The following is an 18,660-nucleotide window of genomic DNA, read 5'->3' as shown; positions in this document are numbered from 1 at the left end:
CAACGCATAGCTTGCGGATTACAGCACCAGGGAGCAAGTCGAACAAAACACCCACGTATGCAACTCAGCAAGTGTCTCCTGTGCAATTCAGTCTACATTCTGTGGTGAAGGGAATGCTGAATCTCAGTGATAAAATAAAAACAACAAGGAGTCCGGTGGCACCTTAAAGACAAACAGATTTATTTGGGCATAAGCTTTCGAGGGCTAAAACCCAATTCATCAGATACATGGAGTGAAAATTACAGATGCAGGCGTTATTATACTGACACATGACAAGAAGGGCGTTACCTCGCAAGTGGAGAACCTCAAAAGTGGACTCTTTCTGCCCCACCACCCCCACGAACATGATACAGTTCTGCAGTGATCTGGAAGCCTACTCTGTCATCTCCGACTCAAGGAATATTTTCAACACACCACTGAACAGCGCACTGACCCACAGGAACCCTCCTACCAACACTACAAGAAGAGGAATTCTGCGTGGACTCCTCCTGTCGAAATGACAGACTGGCCTTCTACATAGAGTGCTTCCGCAGATGTGTACAGGCTGAAATTGTGAACAAACAGCATCACTTGCCCCATAACCTCAGCCATACAGAACACAACGCCATCCACAGCCTCAGAAACAACTCTGATGTTATAACCAAAGGGGCTGACAAAGGAGGTGCTGTAGTCATCATGAACAGGTCGGATTACGAACAGGAGGCTGCCAGGCAACTCTCCAACACCATATTCTACAGACCACTATCCTCTGACCCCACTGAAGAGTACCAAAAGAAACTACACCATCTGCTCAATAAACTCCCTGCGATAGCATGGGAACAAATCTACACAGACACACCCCCAGAGCCCCGACCAGGGGTATTCTATCTGCTATCCAAGATCCATAAACCTGGAAACCCTGGACACCCCATCATCTCAAGCATCGGCACTCTTACAGCAGGATTATCGGGAACTCTCTCCTCAGACCCTACGCTACCAGCACTCCTAGCCACCTTCGAGACACCACCGACTTCCTAAGGAAACTACAATGCATTGGTGATCTTCCTGAAAACACCTTCCTGGCCACCATGGATGTAGAAGCTCTTTACACCAATATTCCACATGAGGATGGACTACAAGCTGTCAGGAACAATAACCCTGATGAGGCCACAGCACACCTGGTGGCTGAGCTTTGTGACTTTGTCCTCACCCACAACCATTTCAGATTTGGAGACAACTTATACTTTCAAGTCAGTGGCACTGCTATGGGTACCCGCATGGCCCCACAGTATGCCAATATTTTTATGGCTGACTTAGAGCAACACTTCCTCAGCTCTCGTCCCCTAGCGCCCCTCCTCTACTTGCGCTACACTGATGACATCTTCATCATATGGACCCACGGGAAGGAGGCCCTTGAAGAATTCCACCTGGATTTCAACAACTTCCACCCCACCAGCCTGGACCAGTCCACACAAGAGATCCACTTCCTGGACACTACAGTACAAGTAAATGATGGTTACATAAACACCACCCTATTCCAGAAACCTACTGACCGCTATAGTTACCTACATGCCTCCAGCTTCCGTCCAGGACACATCACACGATCCACTGTCTACAGCCAAGCCCTAAGATACAACCGAATTTGCTCCAATCCCTCAGACAGAGACAAACACCTACAAGATCTTTATCAAGCATTCTTAAAACTACAATATCCACCTGGAGAAGTGAGGAAACAGATTGACAGAGCGAGACAGGTACCCAGAAATCACCTACTACAGGACAGACCCAACAAGGAAAATAACAGAACACCACAGACCATCTCGTACAGCCCCCAGCTAAAACCTCTCCAACACATCATCAGTGATCTAGAACCTATCCTGAAAAACGATCCCTCACTCTCACAGACCTTGGGAGACAGGCCAGTCCCCGCTTACAGACAGCCCCCCAACCTGAAGCAAATACTCACCAGCAACTATACACCACACCACAGAAACACTAATCCAGGAACCAATCCCTGTAGCAAACCTCGTTGCCTACTCTGTCCCTATATCTACTCTAGCGACACCATCAGAGGACCCAACCACATCAGCCACACCATCAGAGGCTCATTCATCTGCACGTCTACTAATGCTATATATGCCGTCATGTGCCAGCAATGCCCCTCTGCCATGTACATTGGCCAAACCAGACAGTCCCTACATAAAAAAATAAATGGACACAAATCAGACATCAGGAATGGTAACATACAAAAGCCAGTAGGAGAACACTTCAATCTTCCTGAACATTCAATAACAGATTTAAAAGTAGCTATGCTTGAACAAAAAAACTTCAGCAACAGACTTCAAAGAGAAACAGCGGAACTAAAATTCATTTGCAAATATAACACCATTAATTTGGGACTGGGAGTGGCTGGCTCTTACAAAAGCAGCTTTGCCTCTCCTGGAATTGACACCTCCTCATCTATTATTGGGAGTGGACCACATCCACCCTGATCGAATTGACCCTGTCATCACTGGTTCTCCACTTCTCTTCATGTGTCAGTATAATAATGCTTGCATCTGTAATTTTCACTCCATGGATCCGATGAAGTGGGTTCTAGCCCATGAAAGCTTATGCCCAAATAAATCTGTTAGTCTTTAAGGTGCCACCGGACTCCTTGTTGTTTTTGTGGATACAGACTAATATGGCTACCCCCTATACAGTGATAAAATAGCAACTAGTAGCAAGTCTCAATAGGAGGTGGCCCTATTAGGCCAGCACGGCTATACTGAATTCCGTATATAACTCTTCTCCTTTCTTCTCATGCTCCCAGAGAACCTCATCTGTCGGCAACACCCAAACACCTCTCCACCCAACCCTTCCCTCATATTCAGCCCATCAATTTCCATGACTTCACTACTGCACTCATCCCCTCCTCCCTGGTCCTTCCTGCACCTTCTCTGTCTCATGTATTGTCTCCTCCTTCTTTGCTCACTCCTCTAATTGTGACCTGGCATGCTCTTGCCCATCAAAGTCGTTTTCACTAACGTCCTAGCCCTGGGTTACCCCAAACAGCTGCTTCCTCCACTCCCATTTCCATGCCTCTGAATACCTCTGAGCCAGTAAGGAGGGAAAAGACGGGCTAGTGGATTGGTCATTAGCCTAGAACCTGAGAGACCCAGGTTCTAGTCCCTGCCCTACCCCAGACATCTTACATGACCTTGGCCAATTCACTTAGCCTACCTGTGCCTCAGTTCCCCATCTGTACAACACTGCAAATAGCCCTGCCCTACCTCCCAGAGGTGATGTAAGGCTGAATACACTGCCAATTGTGAGGTCCCAGCTACTAGGATGATGGGGGCCACATCTGTGCCTCAGGTAGCCAAACTGCCTACGTTCCCCAGCATGCATTCCCACAACCATGGCTTGGCTCCCTGCTGCTCCTCCTCACACATGCCCTTCTCCCTTTCTGCAAGTGCTTACTGACATTCTCAAAGGAAAATCAACAGCTGTGGTCTCCCTCCTCTCACCCAGACCCTCTTCTCCCACCACAGCAAGGTTTCTCTACAGCACACCTCTCTTGCCACCAACCTCAAGCCTTCCACAACCTATTGCTATCCTTTGGCTTTCTAGCCTTTGCACTTACATGGCCATTTGTCCAACAGCATGTGTCACATGGCGTGGCATTGGGAGGGAGGCCCCCCTTCCAGGGAGGGAGGGAAAGTGGCATGGGTCTCTGCACAGCCCCTTTGGAGTGGCATCAGGGGCCCCTCCCCTCCAGAAAGATATATATGGCAACATGAAGACCCCCTCCCCAAGGCTCCCAGTAGCACCTTCTGCCACCCAGTCTCCTCAGCTGGGCTGGGGCTGTCAATGCCCTCCCTACTTCCCCCGCCCAAAGCAGTGGATCTTGGCGTTAACATCTCAGAGAGATCCATGGGTCACTCAGATCAGCGCTACTGGTTCAGGCTGGCAGTAGATTCAGGCAGATGTCACTGTATCTGTAGCTTGTGTTTTCAAGCTTTTCTTTGCAGCCAAGAGAACTAGAAATGTACTTTTGTTCAAGTGAACACTGAGGCTGTGATGTAATCATATGGCGCAAGGAGCTGGAGCCTTAGGCACAGAGGCCTGTGGTACCTACGCTTTGATCCAGCCCTTGCAGCATGTGTCCAAATTGAATCAACTGTTCAGTTCATCTTGAGGGAGTGGTGTTATATGGCTATACAGGCTAACCCTAGAATTCTCACACAACGGGGCAGCATTGGTTACACTTGCTGCTGATTACTTACATTACATTAAAATGATAAAGTACAAGTATGTTTCCATGTCAGACAACAGTCAACCTTCCTGTCCGATGATTCATTGTGTCTTTATTTGTACAGACACATGCTAAAGAAGGGCCTTCATTCACACTTCACGCAGGCATCTCATGAACCTACCTAACTCCAGGCCTTCAGTGAGAGAGAAGAAGAGGAGTCTGCTGGTTATTGCAGGAGTGATCTGGGCAGCTCTAGGGCATGAACCACACCTATGTAAGAGAAGGGGAAACATGTTTAAAAATCTTACAGTCAATAGATTCATACGGCCAGAAGGAGCCATTGCTCTCATCCTGTCTGAATTCCTGTGTAACACATGCGACAGGTCTTTCCTTAACTCCTGTCTGAACTGGAGCATCTCTTTTAGACAAAGCGCCAATCTTGCTTTAAACATTGTCAGTGGTTGAGACTGCACCAAAGCCCTTGGTAAGATATTCCAATACTTACTTACCCTAATTGTTGAAAATGTGTGCCTTATTTCCAGTCTGAATTTGTCTAGTTTTAATTGCCAGCCATTGGATCAGGTTATACCTGTGCCTGCTAAACTGAAGAAACCATTATCAAATTACTGTTCCCCATATAGATACTTACCAACTGTGATCAAATCACCCCTTAACCTTCTCTCTGTTAAAATGAACAGATTGCGCTCTTTGTTTCTATTGCTATAAGGCATGTTTTTCACCCTTTAATCATTCTTGTGGCTCTTCTCTGAACCCGCTCAAATTTATCAACGTTGTTTTTGAATGGTGGATGTCAGAACTGGATGCGGTGTTCCAGCAGCAGTCACACCAGTGCCAAAAACAGAGGTAACGTAAGCTCCCTTGTCCTACTTGATATTCCTGTTGGTACATACAATGATCACGGCCCTTTCAGCCACAGTGTTACCCTAGGCGCTCATGTTGAGCTGATTAGCCACCATGATACTCAAGTCTTTTTCAGAGTCACTGCTTCCCAGAAGAGAATCCCCTATCCTGTAAATATGGCCTTCATTCTTTGTGCCTAGCTGTGTACAGTTACATTTAGCCACATTAAAAAGCATATTGTTTGCTTGTGCCCAGTGTACTAAGCAGTCCAGATGACTCTGTATTAGTGACCTGTCCACTTGCTTTTTACCACTCCCCCAATCTTTGGATCATCTGCAAAGTTTACCAGTGATGGTTTTATTTTTTCTTTCAGGTCATTGATAAAAATATCGACTAGCATACAGCCAAGAACTGTTCCCTGTGGGACACCAGCTCGGATGATTCTCCATTTACAGTTACATTTTGAGACCTGTCATTTAGCCAGATTTTAATCCATTTAATGTGTGCCCGTTAATTTTGTATTGCTCTAGTTTTTTAATCAAAATGTTGTGAGGTACCAATTCAAAACCCTTACCGAAGTTGTACTATATTGCAGCAACACTTTTATCTTTATCAACCAAACTTGTAATCTCATCAAAAAAGATATCAAGTTTGTTTGACAGGATCTGTTTTCCATATACCCATGTTGATTGGGAATTATTACATTATCTTTCTATACTTCTTCATTAATTTAGTCTCACATCAGCCATTCCATTATTTTGTTGGGAATCAATGTCAGATTGACAGGACTATAATTATCTGGGTTGTTTCATTTAATCTTTTTAAATATTATTATAACATTAGTTTTCTTCCAGTCTTCTGAAGCTTCCCCTATGTTCCAAGATTTACTGAAAATCAAGATTAACTGCTTAGCTAGCTTCTTGGCCAGCTCTTTGAAAACTCTTGGATGCAAGTTATCCAGACTTGCTGTTTTAAGAATATCAAACTTTGGTAATTGCTGTTTAACATCCTCCTGCGTTACTAGTGGAATGGAAAGTGTTTCTTCATCATCATCACCATCATATGATATGACTACGTCATCTGGCTTTTTCCAGATACAGAATATTTATTGAACATTTCTGCTTTTCCTGCATTATTATTGATAATTCTACCATTTTTATCTAGAAATACTAATGTTAGGATTCTTTTTTGTTCCAAATATACTTTAAAAAGTCCTCTTATTTTCCTGAACAATTCTGGCCATTGATTTCTCCCTGTGTCCTTTAGCTTCCCTTATCATTTTTTTTTACAATTCCTAGCTTCTGATTTATGTTCATTATGATAAACTTCCCTTTTATTCTTTTTCTTTCTTTCTTTCTTTTAAACCAATGCAGTCTTCTTTCTTGACCATGGCTTTTTGGGGCATTTAGTAAAATGTTCTTAAACAATTCCCAATTATCATTCCATTTTTCTGTTTAACTTCAAGTATATATATTACTGAACCCTTAGTATTGCGATTTCAGACACACTGCTTCTACAAGACGTACACAGTTGCCTTTCCAGACGTGCCACTACAGCTGAAGTCAAATGGCTGCTCGGCACCTCTGAAAAGGTAGTCCACAGTCCCAGCAATTATATTAAAATAGATCTGAAATTAACATGGAGATGAAGTGAGCTTTATTTGTGAGCTCAAATAAATTTTAGTCTCTAAGGTGCCACAAGTACTCCATTTCTTTTTGCAGATACAGACTAACATGGCTGCTACTCTGAAATGTGCTAAACTGTATCACTGCTGACTTGCCTTTCTTTTTGCACCTGTGTTCTTTGTCTCATATTCTGTGCAAATGCACCTACAACCACCCCCCTCCCACTCCACACACACATACAATTATATAAAATCCGTGATTGGGAGCTTGTCTTCATATTTGTCTATACTGTACCTAGAACATTTTTTGAACTAAATAAATAATATTTCAACTTCTGATTGTCCATATGCTGGATGTCTTGACAAGAGGTAACTTTGCTTGAAAAGAACTTTCCTCCAGTGTACTTTATGTGACCAGATTCTACACACAGACAAAACAGAAAATGCAATTACATTTTATTACAAGGAATTTGGAAAACAGATTTTTTTAACAAAGTTAGCTATTTTAAAGTGTTACCTGGGGCTGTATATAATGGTTTTCACTCACCAGTGTGAAATGTAATGAAAGACAGCAAAGTTTATTAAGCATGATTCAAACTGCATCTTAATTACTAGCTTCATTTTCTGAGGCAACAAGAAATAAAATGAAAAAAGAAATTAGTTTTACAAATGTTGCCATATATCTTTAGGAAAAAACAATCAAAACCACCACCCTTAAAATTCACAGAGGGTGCATAGCTTGAGTTTCCCAATGTTTTAAGCTATTTCCTTATATGGTGGCCCATAAGAATTCTCTTCTAAAATATCTGTTGGGGGAGTTAGCAGCATATGTATCTGAGTGCATGAGCTGCAAGGGCTGCAGATGCCTAAGAAAAGGCTTGTACATTCTTTGATGGACCAGTAGGAGTCTCTGTTTAGATAATTTGATTTAATTTGTAAAACTGAAGCTTAGATTTTCAGGTTTTGCAGCAATGCAGAGATTCTTGTGAATTTGCTGTTAGATTCTTTTCTATTGGATGTATTATCAAATAATTAAAAAAAATAAAAATATCAAATTATCAAACATTTTGTTTAGGCTGGAGGTCCAGCAGTTGGGCAACTGCCACATGTCATGTTATTCCTATTGCTCTGTCTCAGGGCTTTGTCCTACCACCCATCACCATAGTATTTGGGTGCCTTCCACATAAATAAATAGAAAGAGCAAAGTCCCTTATGGACTTCATAGAGCCTTTGATACCTTTCCCTTTTTGGGGTAAGAAAACTGCTTGGGGAATGGGTTCTCTTATTATTCATTTCCTTTTTTTTTTTTTTTTTTTCCTTTTGGTCGGGGTTTATAAATAGAAGGAGGTGTCCATGACACTTTTATGATGAAAAGCTTACTGCTTTATTTGACTCTGCTGGCTAACACGATTTCCTTGCCATAACATGTGTGGATGGAATGTGTAAAACTGTTACTACTAGAATGCTGCTGTCTGTTACTATTACCCAGGCCACAGAGACTGACGGAATCTGATTTCTGTGACATTCAAAGGGCAGTTTCTCTCAGCAGCAAAAGTCACTAAACTGGAGAAAATTATTCCATGATCTCCAGAACTGCAGCCCCACATTTGTGAGTGATGAGTTGAAAAGATGCTTTTATGTAATCCAAGGCAGCGGTGTGTATGTGAGGGAGTGAATTAAATTTGCCCAACACCTGCCTATTGTGTAGCACATCTGGCTCTGGCTTATCAGCCATACTTGACCTAGGATCTTTAACTAGCCTATACACAGTATGTTTGCCCTTTGTATGTTAATAAATAATAATTTGTGCTTCTGCAGTATCTTCCATCCAAGGATATAGTTTTATGAACATTCATGAAGAAAATCTCACAGCTCTGTGTGGAGTAACTATTATCCACGTTGCAGAGAAGCTACAGAGAAACAAACTGACCTTCCCAAGGCTACAAAGCAATTCAGTGGTATAGCTATGACAAGAATACAGAACTCTACTTCGGTCCTGGCTTCACCACTATACCACACTCCCTCCCCAAAGACCACATCTCACAAGCACTAATGACAACTATACAATGACAGGTTTCAGAGTAACAGCCGTGTTAGTCTGTATTCGCAAAAAGGAGTACTTGTGGCACCTTAGAGACTAACCAATTTATTTGAGCATAAGCTTTCGTGAGGTACAGCTCACTTCATCAGATGCAATGGGTGAAATTCTGGTGCCACTGAAGTCAAAAGGGGTCTTTCCAACTGGCTGCAGTAAAACCAGGATTTCATCCTATATTCCCTGAAGAATATAGAAGTTTGTGCTGAGCCCAAAAGGTGACACACCAGATGAAGATCTGGTCTTCCGAAACAAATTTTTAACAAATCTTTACAAGTTGCTACTCTGAATGTGTTGGTCCAAAGAAACATCGATACACTCTGTGTGCAGGAGACCAGATGGTTAGGAAATACAGTCTGGGCTGTAAGCTGTACTATGCAGGTGGTGGTGGAAAGAGAAATGGTGTAGGAGTGGTGATTTACAATGACCTTTGTAAAAGCGTTTGGGACATCATTAGTGTGAATTACTGTTTAATGGTCTCCGAATACAAGGAAAGAAGTGCAGGTTATTTGTGGTATTGGTAAACACCCCACAACAGAGAAGGAAGAGATCAGGCAGAGCCTGCAAAACCTAGCAGATATGGCTGGACCAGAGAAATTGCTGCTGATCCTGGGAGATTTCAGTGCTCATGCGTAGGGCCCTACCAAATTCATAGCTATGAAAAACACAACACGGACCATGAAATCTGGTCTCCCCCTGGGAGATCTCGCCTTTTGTGTGCTTTTACCCTACACTATACAGATTTCATGCGGGGGGGGGGGGACGACCAGCGTTTTTAAACTGGGGGGGGTCCTGACCCAAAAGGGAGTTGCAAGGTTATTTTATGGGGGTCATGGGGGCCACCTTTGCTTCTGCACTGCCTTCAGAGCTGGGTGGCTGGAGAGCAGCGGCTGATGGCCAGGCGCCCAGATCTGAAGGCAGCTCCTTGCCAGCAGCAGTGCAGAAGTAAGGGTGCCAATGCCATACCATGCCATCCTTACTTCTGCACTGCTGCTGGCAGCGGCTCTGCCTTCAGAGCTGGGCTCCTGGCCAGGAGCTACCGCTCTCCAGCTGCCCAGCTCTGAAGGCAGCACCTTGCCAGCAGCAGTGCAGAAGTAAGGGTCGCCGTACCGCAACCCACCCTACAATAACCTTCTGACCACCCCACAAACTCCTTTTTGGGTCAGGACCCTTACAATTACAACACCATGAAATTTCAGATTTAAATAGCTGAAATCATGAAATTTATTATTTTAAAAATCCTATGACCGTGAAATTGGTAGGTCCCTACTCATGTGGGTTCAACTCATTCAAGCTCTGACCAAATACGGGGACAGTATGAGCTGGGATCAGAGAATGCAGCAGGCGCCGCACTACTTGACTTGCATTTAGACAATCAGTGGGTGACTGCCAACACTTGGTTTAAGAAATGAGGAAGTCATTGCTATACGTAATGAAGTGGTGGAGTAAGCACACAAATAGATTTCTTGCTAACCTGAATGAACCAAAGGAAGATGGTTACAGATTGTAATGTCATCCTGAGTTAAACGGTCGCACCCCAACACAAGCCATTGTTGGTAACAGTAGCAACTTGCAAATGGACCCAGCATAAGCTTTGCTCTAACAATACACGCATCAGATTGTGGAGACCGAGCAGGGCAACTTCAGATAAGTTTAGAGAGACAGTCACAAGGTTTGAGCCAAGAGCTACTCAAACTGGAACAGCAAAAGAGGAGTGGTGTATCTTCAAGAATGTATTGATCTGAGAAGCTGAGATCCTACACGTGCTAAGCTGAGCAGACCGCAATCTCATGAAGAACAGCAGTGGAATGCGGAGGTGCAGAAAGCAGTAAAAAAATAAGAGAGAAGCCAGAAAGGTGGTGGAAAATAGCTATAGAGCCTCCAAGAGAAAAACAGCAAAGCAACAGTCAGAAAGGCGAAAAACCTAGTGTTAGACAAGCTGTATAATGAGTTGATCAACTGCCCTCAACTTGACAAAAAAAAATATGTGTGATTGTGTGGACAAGAAACGAAAGAAAGGAAGACAGAATGAACATACCATTTGTCAGGAATGTAGGGGGCAGACTGCTTGTGACAGGAGACATGGTATGTAACTGATGGTGAGAATACTATGAGAGTCTGCTTAATGAGGAGAAACCTTATGCTACACTACTATCATGTCAACTGATAATACAGCTGTCAATGACCTGTCAGAAGCAGGCATCAAGGCAGCACCGCTGAAGATGGCACTTGGAAAACCAGCAGGTCCAACAAAGTCACGACAGAAATGATCAAAGCCTTGAGAGAGGTTTGGTGAATCCCAAAAGTCCTAAAAGAATGAAGAAAGTCAATACTGGAAATGATATACTAACAAAAATGTGATATAAATGACTGTTTGAAATACCAAGGAATTAAATTGCAGTCCCACTGCATGAAACTGTTAGAGAGAATCATAGACAGTCACATTTGCCAAAAAGTAGAGCCTATTTTAGGAAAGAAGCAGTGGTTTTAAAAAAGAAAAAGAGGCAATTGGGGATATGTTCATAGCTAGATGGTTGGTGGAAAAGAAGCTGGAGGGAAACATGGAGTATGGTCGGGCTTCCCTCACTTTGGAAAATGCATTCGACAAAGTACCTAAGCAACTGCTACTATTCTATGGGGTACTTAGGAAGGGAACAATCAGTTGTACACATGGGAAATGACTGCCTAGGAAGGAGTACTGCGGAAAGGAATCCGGGGGTCATAGTGGACCACAAGCTAAATATGAGTTAACAGTGTAAAACTTTTGCAAAAAAAGCAAACATCATTCTGGGATGTATTAGCAGGAATGTTGTAAGCAAGACACGAGAAGTAATTCTTCCTCTCTACTCCACGCTGATTAGGCCTCAACTGGAATACTGTGTTCAGTTCTGGGCGCCACATTTCAGGACAAAGTGGAGAAACTCAAGAGAAGAGCAACAAAAATTATTAAACGTCTAGAAAACATGACCTATGAGGGAAGGTTGAAAAACTGGGTTTCTTCAGTCTGAAAAAGAGAAGACTGAGAGGGGACATAACAGTTTTCAAGTACATAAAAGGTTGTTACAAAGAGGAGGGAGAAAAATCGGTCTCATTAACCTCTGAGGCAAGGACAAGAAACAATGGGCTTAAATTGCAACAAGGGAGGTTTAAATTGGACATTAGGAAAATCTTCCTGTCAGGGTGGTTAAGCACTGGAATAAATTGCCTAGGGAGGCTGTGGAATCTCCATCACTGGAGATTGTTAAGAGCAGGTTAGACAAACACCTGTAAGGGATGGTACTAGATAATACTTAGTCCTGCCACAAGTACAGGGGACTGGACTAGATGACCTCGCAAGGTCCATTCCAGGCCTATGATTCTGTGATCTTGTCCAAATGGTGATGGGTTTCTGTGATGGTTCCATGAAAAAAGTAGAGATGCCCTTTGGTGTAACACAGGTTTTCAAGGTGAAGGTTGGGCTCCACCAGGGATCAGTGCTTAGTCCATTACTATTCATAATTGTGATGGACTTCATCAGTAAGCAAATCCAAATGGAAGGTGGTACAAAATTTATCTATGCAGACAATATTGCACTAATGGCTGATACTAAGGAAGATTTTGATGCCTGGAACAGGGAACTAATAAACTCTGGCCTAACAATGAGTAAATAAAAGACTGAAGACTTGTTCAGAAACAATACAGATTAGTATTAACATTGCAGGACAGCACCTAACTTGGGTTTCTGCATTTTAAGTAATTTGTGGTCTGGTTAGTAGCAAATGGAGAAATCAAGAGAATTACAAGCAAGGCTGTTGAGCACAGGGGAAGTCTGGCGCAAGATCAGTGGAGTGATTTAGGATAAACAGATGCCCAGACTACTTAAGGGACGATACAAAAACATGGCAACCCCAGCTCTTGTGTACAGATCAGTCATTAACCTGTTGTATTAACTTAGATGGAAAATAGAGCCAAGCATATTAATATAACCCAGTTACCGTTAAACATTAAACAATGTTAAACAAAGTTCTAGGTTTGGTATACAGAGATCTCATCTTACTTAGTACCACAGGAAACCACCATCAAAAAGTCCTTTTAACCTTTAATTAAAGATAAAGAAAAGAAGGAACTGGCCCAGGGAAATGTAGATCAGCAATTAGTAAAGGGATGCAGCACACAGCTGCTATACTGTGGGTGGGACCAGGTCTGGGGGAAGCGGCTATGCCCTAAGGAAGAGAATTAGAATTGTGGTATCCCAGGGAAGGGGGCTGCACTGGGACTGCCTCAGCAGGCAGTTGTGATCAGAGAGCTGAGTCCAAAAGGGGTGGCTCAGCAGGAGGGCTGGGGTCACTGAGGACTCAAGTAGACATAAGGAGTCCCCAGGGAAGAAGCCCATATGGTGCTACTCAATTCCAGTAGGAACCTGGCAACCTAGCCAGATCACGCGAGGGTACCATGATGGGCCCTGCTGGACTGTTAGAAGACTGGGCCCAGGGAGAGCAGCAGGACATTTTGGACTGCGTACCACAGAAGGGGTTTGTTTGTTTGTTTTGCACATGGACTGTGTGAGACTCAGCCAGAGGGCTGAGAAGCACAGCGGCCAACAGGGGGCACTGTGAGCAGAGAAAAAAGTGCAGGCATGCATACACCCGACCAGGGGGCGCTCGCGTGAAGTGGGTGCCACCCCGTTACAACCCCTCCAACATCTCCTTTATAAAAGAGTATTGACTCTTCCACAACAAATCATGTTCAGCTTCGTGTCTGATCATTCTATTCTCTACTATAGTTTTGACCAATTTGTCATCTGAGTCCTTCTCTTTCTGGCTCATTCTGGTCACGAAACCTGTAAGCATCGGGATGATGAAGGCTTGAGGTCCCAGGAAATGGCAGGCGTGGCAGCCATGATGGTGAAGTTTGCTTCAGTAGCCTCCAGCTGTTCTTTTCTTCCAGCTGTTCTTTCTTTTGGTCTGTTCCTTTTTTTGTTCTTTCGTACTTTCCCACAAAATCTCTTTCTTTTAAGAACCCAAAAAGGGAGTGATGGGTGGAGTAGGCTATTTCCTCATTAGTTTGTCCACTAATTAACCTAATATCTGACAACCTAACTTCCAGCTCCTGTTTTTAAAATGCATAATTTTAACATCGTCCTTGAATCTTATCAACTTGGCCTTTTTGTTTAGACTAATTCAATTATTCTATCTCCCTTACATACCTTTTCCCATAAACATTTGTTGTTATAGTTTGTTGTAACATCTTATGAACTTTTACATACTTTTTACAGTTGAGCTCACTATTTGAGTAAATTTATAGGCCTAATTGTCACAACAAACCAGAGAGAGGCACTTAAGAAGACTTTAAACCGTTGAAATTAGATGTTTGAGAGCAGTAAGAAGGGTGATTTTGCTTGACCACATGTGGAATGATGTCATCAGGAGAAAGCCCAAGCAGGAGCGGATTTACCATGAAACAAACCATGACGTGGCACACCCTCAATGACAGGAGGGCCCCCAAAATGCAGGAGAAATATCTGACAACCTGCCGGCAGTGCAGGAGGGCTCAGGAAGGCAGGCTGTCTGTAGGCTGTGGCTGGTGGCCCCACGCTGCTCCTGGAAGTGGCTAGCTGCTAGCACATCTCTGCACTCCCCTGGTGGGGTGGGGGAGGTGGCAGCGCATGGAGGCCTGCTGCCCCCCAAGCGCTAAGGTGGCTCCCTGCCCACTCTGCTTCCCTTCCCCCAAACCACTCCCAGAAGCGGACAGCCTGTCCCTGTGGCCAGTGGGTGGGCGGGAGAGGTCTCTACGTGCTGCCTCCGCCCCAAGCACCGACTCCGCAGCTCCCATTGGCCAGAAACTACGGCCAATGGTAGCTGCAGGAGTGGCACCTGCAGGCAGCGGCACACGGAGACCCCTTGGCCTCCCGCACCTAGGAGCCGCTGCTCTGCTCCCCTCACGCACCCCAACCCCCTGCCCCAGCCCAGAGTCTGCACCCCGCACCCAAACTTCCTCCCAGAGCCCACACCCTTCACCCTCTCCCAACCCCCTGCCCCAGCCCAGAGCCCACACCCAGCACCCAAACTTCCTCCCAGATCCCACCCCCCGCACTCCAACCCCTTGCCCCAATCAAGGTACCTGCACTGATCTGGCAACTCAAGACCAACTAGCTGGGAAATGGGGAAGAAGAAGAAGTTGTAGAGCCCGATTAATGCCATTTGCCCTTTTGTGGGTGGTATGAGTAATGCAGCCAAGGCCTTTTCTCTTTCAGAAGAGTAAATATAGCTTTCAGATGACACAAAAATTGGGAGAGCGGTGAAGAATGAAGAGGACAGGTTACTGATTCAGAGCAATCTTGCACACTTGGTAAATTGAGCACAAGCATACAATATGTGTTTTGATACAGCTAAATGTTAATGTCTAAAAACAAAGATTTAGGCCATACTTACAGGACAAGGACTCTATGCTGGGAAGCAATGACTCTGAAAAAGATTTAGGGGTGGTGGTGGATAATCAGCTGAACAGGAATTCCCAATGTGATGATGTTTATGCACCAAAGAGTTAATGCAATGCATGTGTGCATAACCAGGGGAATCTTGAATAGGAGTGGAGAGGTTATTTTACCTCTGTATTTGGCTCTGATGAAACCACTGCTGAAATGCTGTGTCCGGTTCTGGTGCCCACAATTCAAGAAGGATGTTAATAAACCAGAGAATACAAAGAAGAGCCACAAGAATGATAAAAGGATTAGAAAACATGCCTTTAGTGAATGAGCTCTTTGAGTCTATCCATTTAGCTTAACAAACGGAAAGTTAAGGGGTGACTTGATTAGTCTATAAGTATCTACATGGGGAACAAATATTTAGTAATGGGCTTGTCAGTCTAGCAGAGAAAGGTCTAACATGATCCAATGGCTGAAAGTTGAAGCTAGACAAATTCAGACTGGAAATAAGGCATAAATTCTTAACAGTGAGAGTAATTAACCATTGGAACAATTTACCAAGTGTTGTGATAGAGTCTCCATCACTGACAATTTTTAAATCAAGATTGGATGTTTTTCTAAAAGATCTGCTTTAGAAAGTATTTTGGGGAAATTCTATGGCCTGTGTTATACAGGAGATGAGACTAGATGATCACAGTATTGTTTTCTGGCCTGAGAAACTGTGAATATTCCCCACTCCCTACATTGCCTGTCTCTGAACGCAAACAGAGAAAAACCCTACCATGTCTTCCTCATTCATCCAGATGAGACAAAGAAAAAAAACTTTATAGTATGTAATCCGTGTGCCCAGAAACCAGTGTAGATGTAAGCAGAGTCAGGATGAGCTCTACCCTGACATCTGGTGGCGAGTCATGGTGGGTTGTGGAAAAGAACTTAGGGGCTGATCTCATTTGCATAGGCACACTCACCCTGCCTAGATGGTCACTTTGGCTGCTGTAGGAGCCCCAGTTTCTCTGTTATTGGGGCAGGAATAAACTGTTGTTATCCTGATTATGTGAATCAAGGACAGTGGAACTGTACTTGACCTTTTGTTATGATGGAGGGACTCACCATCAACAAGCAGCACTCGCTAGGCAAGGGTCATGGGTTCCAAAACCCAGTGAATGGAGAGAAGCTGGTCCCGTGCCCCCATTGTATGATTCTCACACTCTGGGGTTTGTATAGGGGCCTATATACCATGTAGCCATCTTGTAGCCCAGCATGAAGGATTCATATAATATGTACCACAAATGGGGAAAGGTGTGTATGGTGCATGGCACTTGCATCTTGGGATGATGGAACATATAGGGTATGGCACTGAGGAAATGAGGTCTAATGTAGTATGTTGTGTGAGCATGCTGCCAGGGTGAAGGGGATGGGTATGAGCCGCTACAAAGGTGCTATCCGCAGGTAATGAGCGTAGAAGGCCCTACAGAGTGGGGTTGCTGGGGTGGGGGAACTCTACAGCATTTAGTACTTGGCTGGGGATTACAGAGTGAGCCTGCAGGATGTGAGATTCAGGGGAGGAACACCAGTTTAATTTTTTCTTTTGAAAATTTTTTCAACAGAACAAGTTTTTTGATTGAATAGAAATTTGTTTTCATTTATTTTTTTTATTTCTCAAATAAAACTTTCAAATAAAAATTTTGATTTTTTTTAACATTACATTTAAAAAAAAATGTGGATAGGTGTAATAGAGCTAAAGTCTCATTACCAGGCCAGGTGGTCTCATGGCCCATATACCTCTCAGCAGGAAGGCCTTTCTGACCAGTTCCTCACCTGAGGATGCATTTAGCTTCACCTTGAGTTGCAATGTCCTTGCCCTCTTCTTATCAGAGGAGCTTATGCCTTGCTTGCTGAAGGGGCAGTTGGTAGGGGAACCCGGGCCCTCCCATTCCACCAGGCTCCAACCTAGGGTTCTATGAGAGTCAACGGGGTCAGGCATCCTGGAGTACCCTTGGAGTTATCCACCCTGGGTCACTTCCTACTATCTATCTCTCCTCCATGACTTCAAGTGTAACATATGGTAACAAAAGAAAAAGAAGAGGCAACTAAACCTTTAGCCCCAACTGGGCTCAGCATGCAGCCCTACTCCCCACAGGGAGGCTTCTTCAACACCCTTGCCCAGGAGCTCTCAAGATAAGTCTGTCTTCTACCCAGCCTCCCCAAGACTGAGCAGGGTTACTCCCTTTTAAGCTTCCTGTCCAATTGTAGAATGCTCTGCAGGTCTGGAGGGGCATGGCTACCTGGAACCAGTACTGTCCTTTAACCCTTTTGGGCCCCATGTCGGGTATGTACATCCCATCAAAATGGGAAATCATTCTTTCACTTTAACAAAAGGTATGCCTCCTTTTTTCCACTAGACGGGAGTAAAAGAGGGAGGGTACACACAGTGAAAACCATTTTTTAAAAAATTTGTTTAGAAAATTTCTTGTAAATCCAAAACAATTACTGTACCTAAAATTTCAAACAAAATGAAGAAATTGTCCGCAAAATCAACTTACCTTTTTCGAAAAGCTCTAGACAGGAGGATATATAACTTGTTGTATCAGCAGTACGGCCAGCTCCAAACATTCAAAACTCATGAGTCACACAAATCTCATGACTTTTTGGGGCCTAAAAATGATGAGATTAAAAAAAAATGTTGGATTATTTTTATTTGCCTTCTAGTTCCTGAGCCTCCAGAGTCACTCGGTTCATATTTTCAAGCTTTTATCTGCAACCACCAGAGTTAGAAACTTACTCTTTTTCTTTGAACTGAAAAAGAGTCTCTCATAATCTCATTACTCCAGGAGCTGGAGCTTTAGGACACCACCACATATCACAAGACTGTCAATATAATCCTCTACGTGCACACACGTGCACACCCATAGGCGATGCAGAGTCTAGCACCCAGCTGTGGGATGGAGATTCCTATTGGCTGTGATACTTGCACTGCGGGAGCCATAAACTTACGGGAAGTGAGAGGTTTGGTTTAGGGTGTAACACTTAGTTGAGAAACTGATTATGGATGGGCTTGGCAGAATTCAATTGATTTATTTTTAGAATTGAGACAGACAATCATAATACTTATTTTAAAGCATTTTTTTATTTTTATCAATTGAAATTTTCAAAATTGCAGGAGATAATGAGTGTGTGTGTGTGCGTCAGAACATGATTAATGACAGTACCTGCTGAGATTCTGAAAGTTAAAGCTTCATAACAATAAAAAACACAAATTGTCAACATTACATGTCAAAACATACAAATTTCCGTATCCGTAAATCAAACTTCAGCTCTCAAACAGTATTTTTCTTGCTTTGCCTTGTCTATAAATTTTTATCAATGGAAATATTTTTTCAGCAGTTTGTGTGCGTGTGTATGAAGAAATCAACGTTTACTTACATTTACTGATTAAAATCTATGCCTTCCAAGCCTACCTA

General features: G+C 43.6%; 1 long non-coding RNA gene across 2 annotated transcripts in view; it reads right to left on the bottom strand.

Moving 5' to 3' along the window:
- LOC144929492 (uncharacterized) overlaps positions 1-4,482 on the bottom strand; it is a 47,224-nt gene extending 42,742 nt beyond the window's left edge. For both annotated transcript variants that reach the window (XR_013634743.1, XR_013634742.1), the window contains exon 1: positions 4,398-4,482. This is a non-coding gene — a long non-coding RNA (uncharacterized LOC144929492). The remainder of the gene's footprint in view (positions 1-4,397) is intronic.
- Between the last annotated feature and the right edge of the window lie 14,178 nt (positions 4,483-18,660).

This window comes from Lepidochelys kempii, chromosome 15 (genome assembly GCF_965140285.1).
Source record: "Lepidochelys kempii isolate rLepKem1 chromosome 15, rLepKem1.hap1, whole genome shotgun sequence".
Classification (NCBI taxonomy): domain Eukaryota; kingdom Metazoa; phylum Chordata; order Testudines; family Cheloniidae; genus Lepidochelys; species Lepidochelys kempii.
This window is presented reverse-complemented; position numbering and strand designations above follow the sequence as displayed.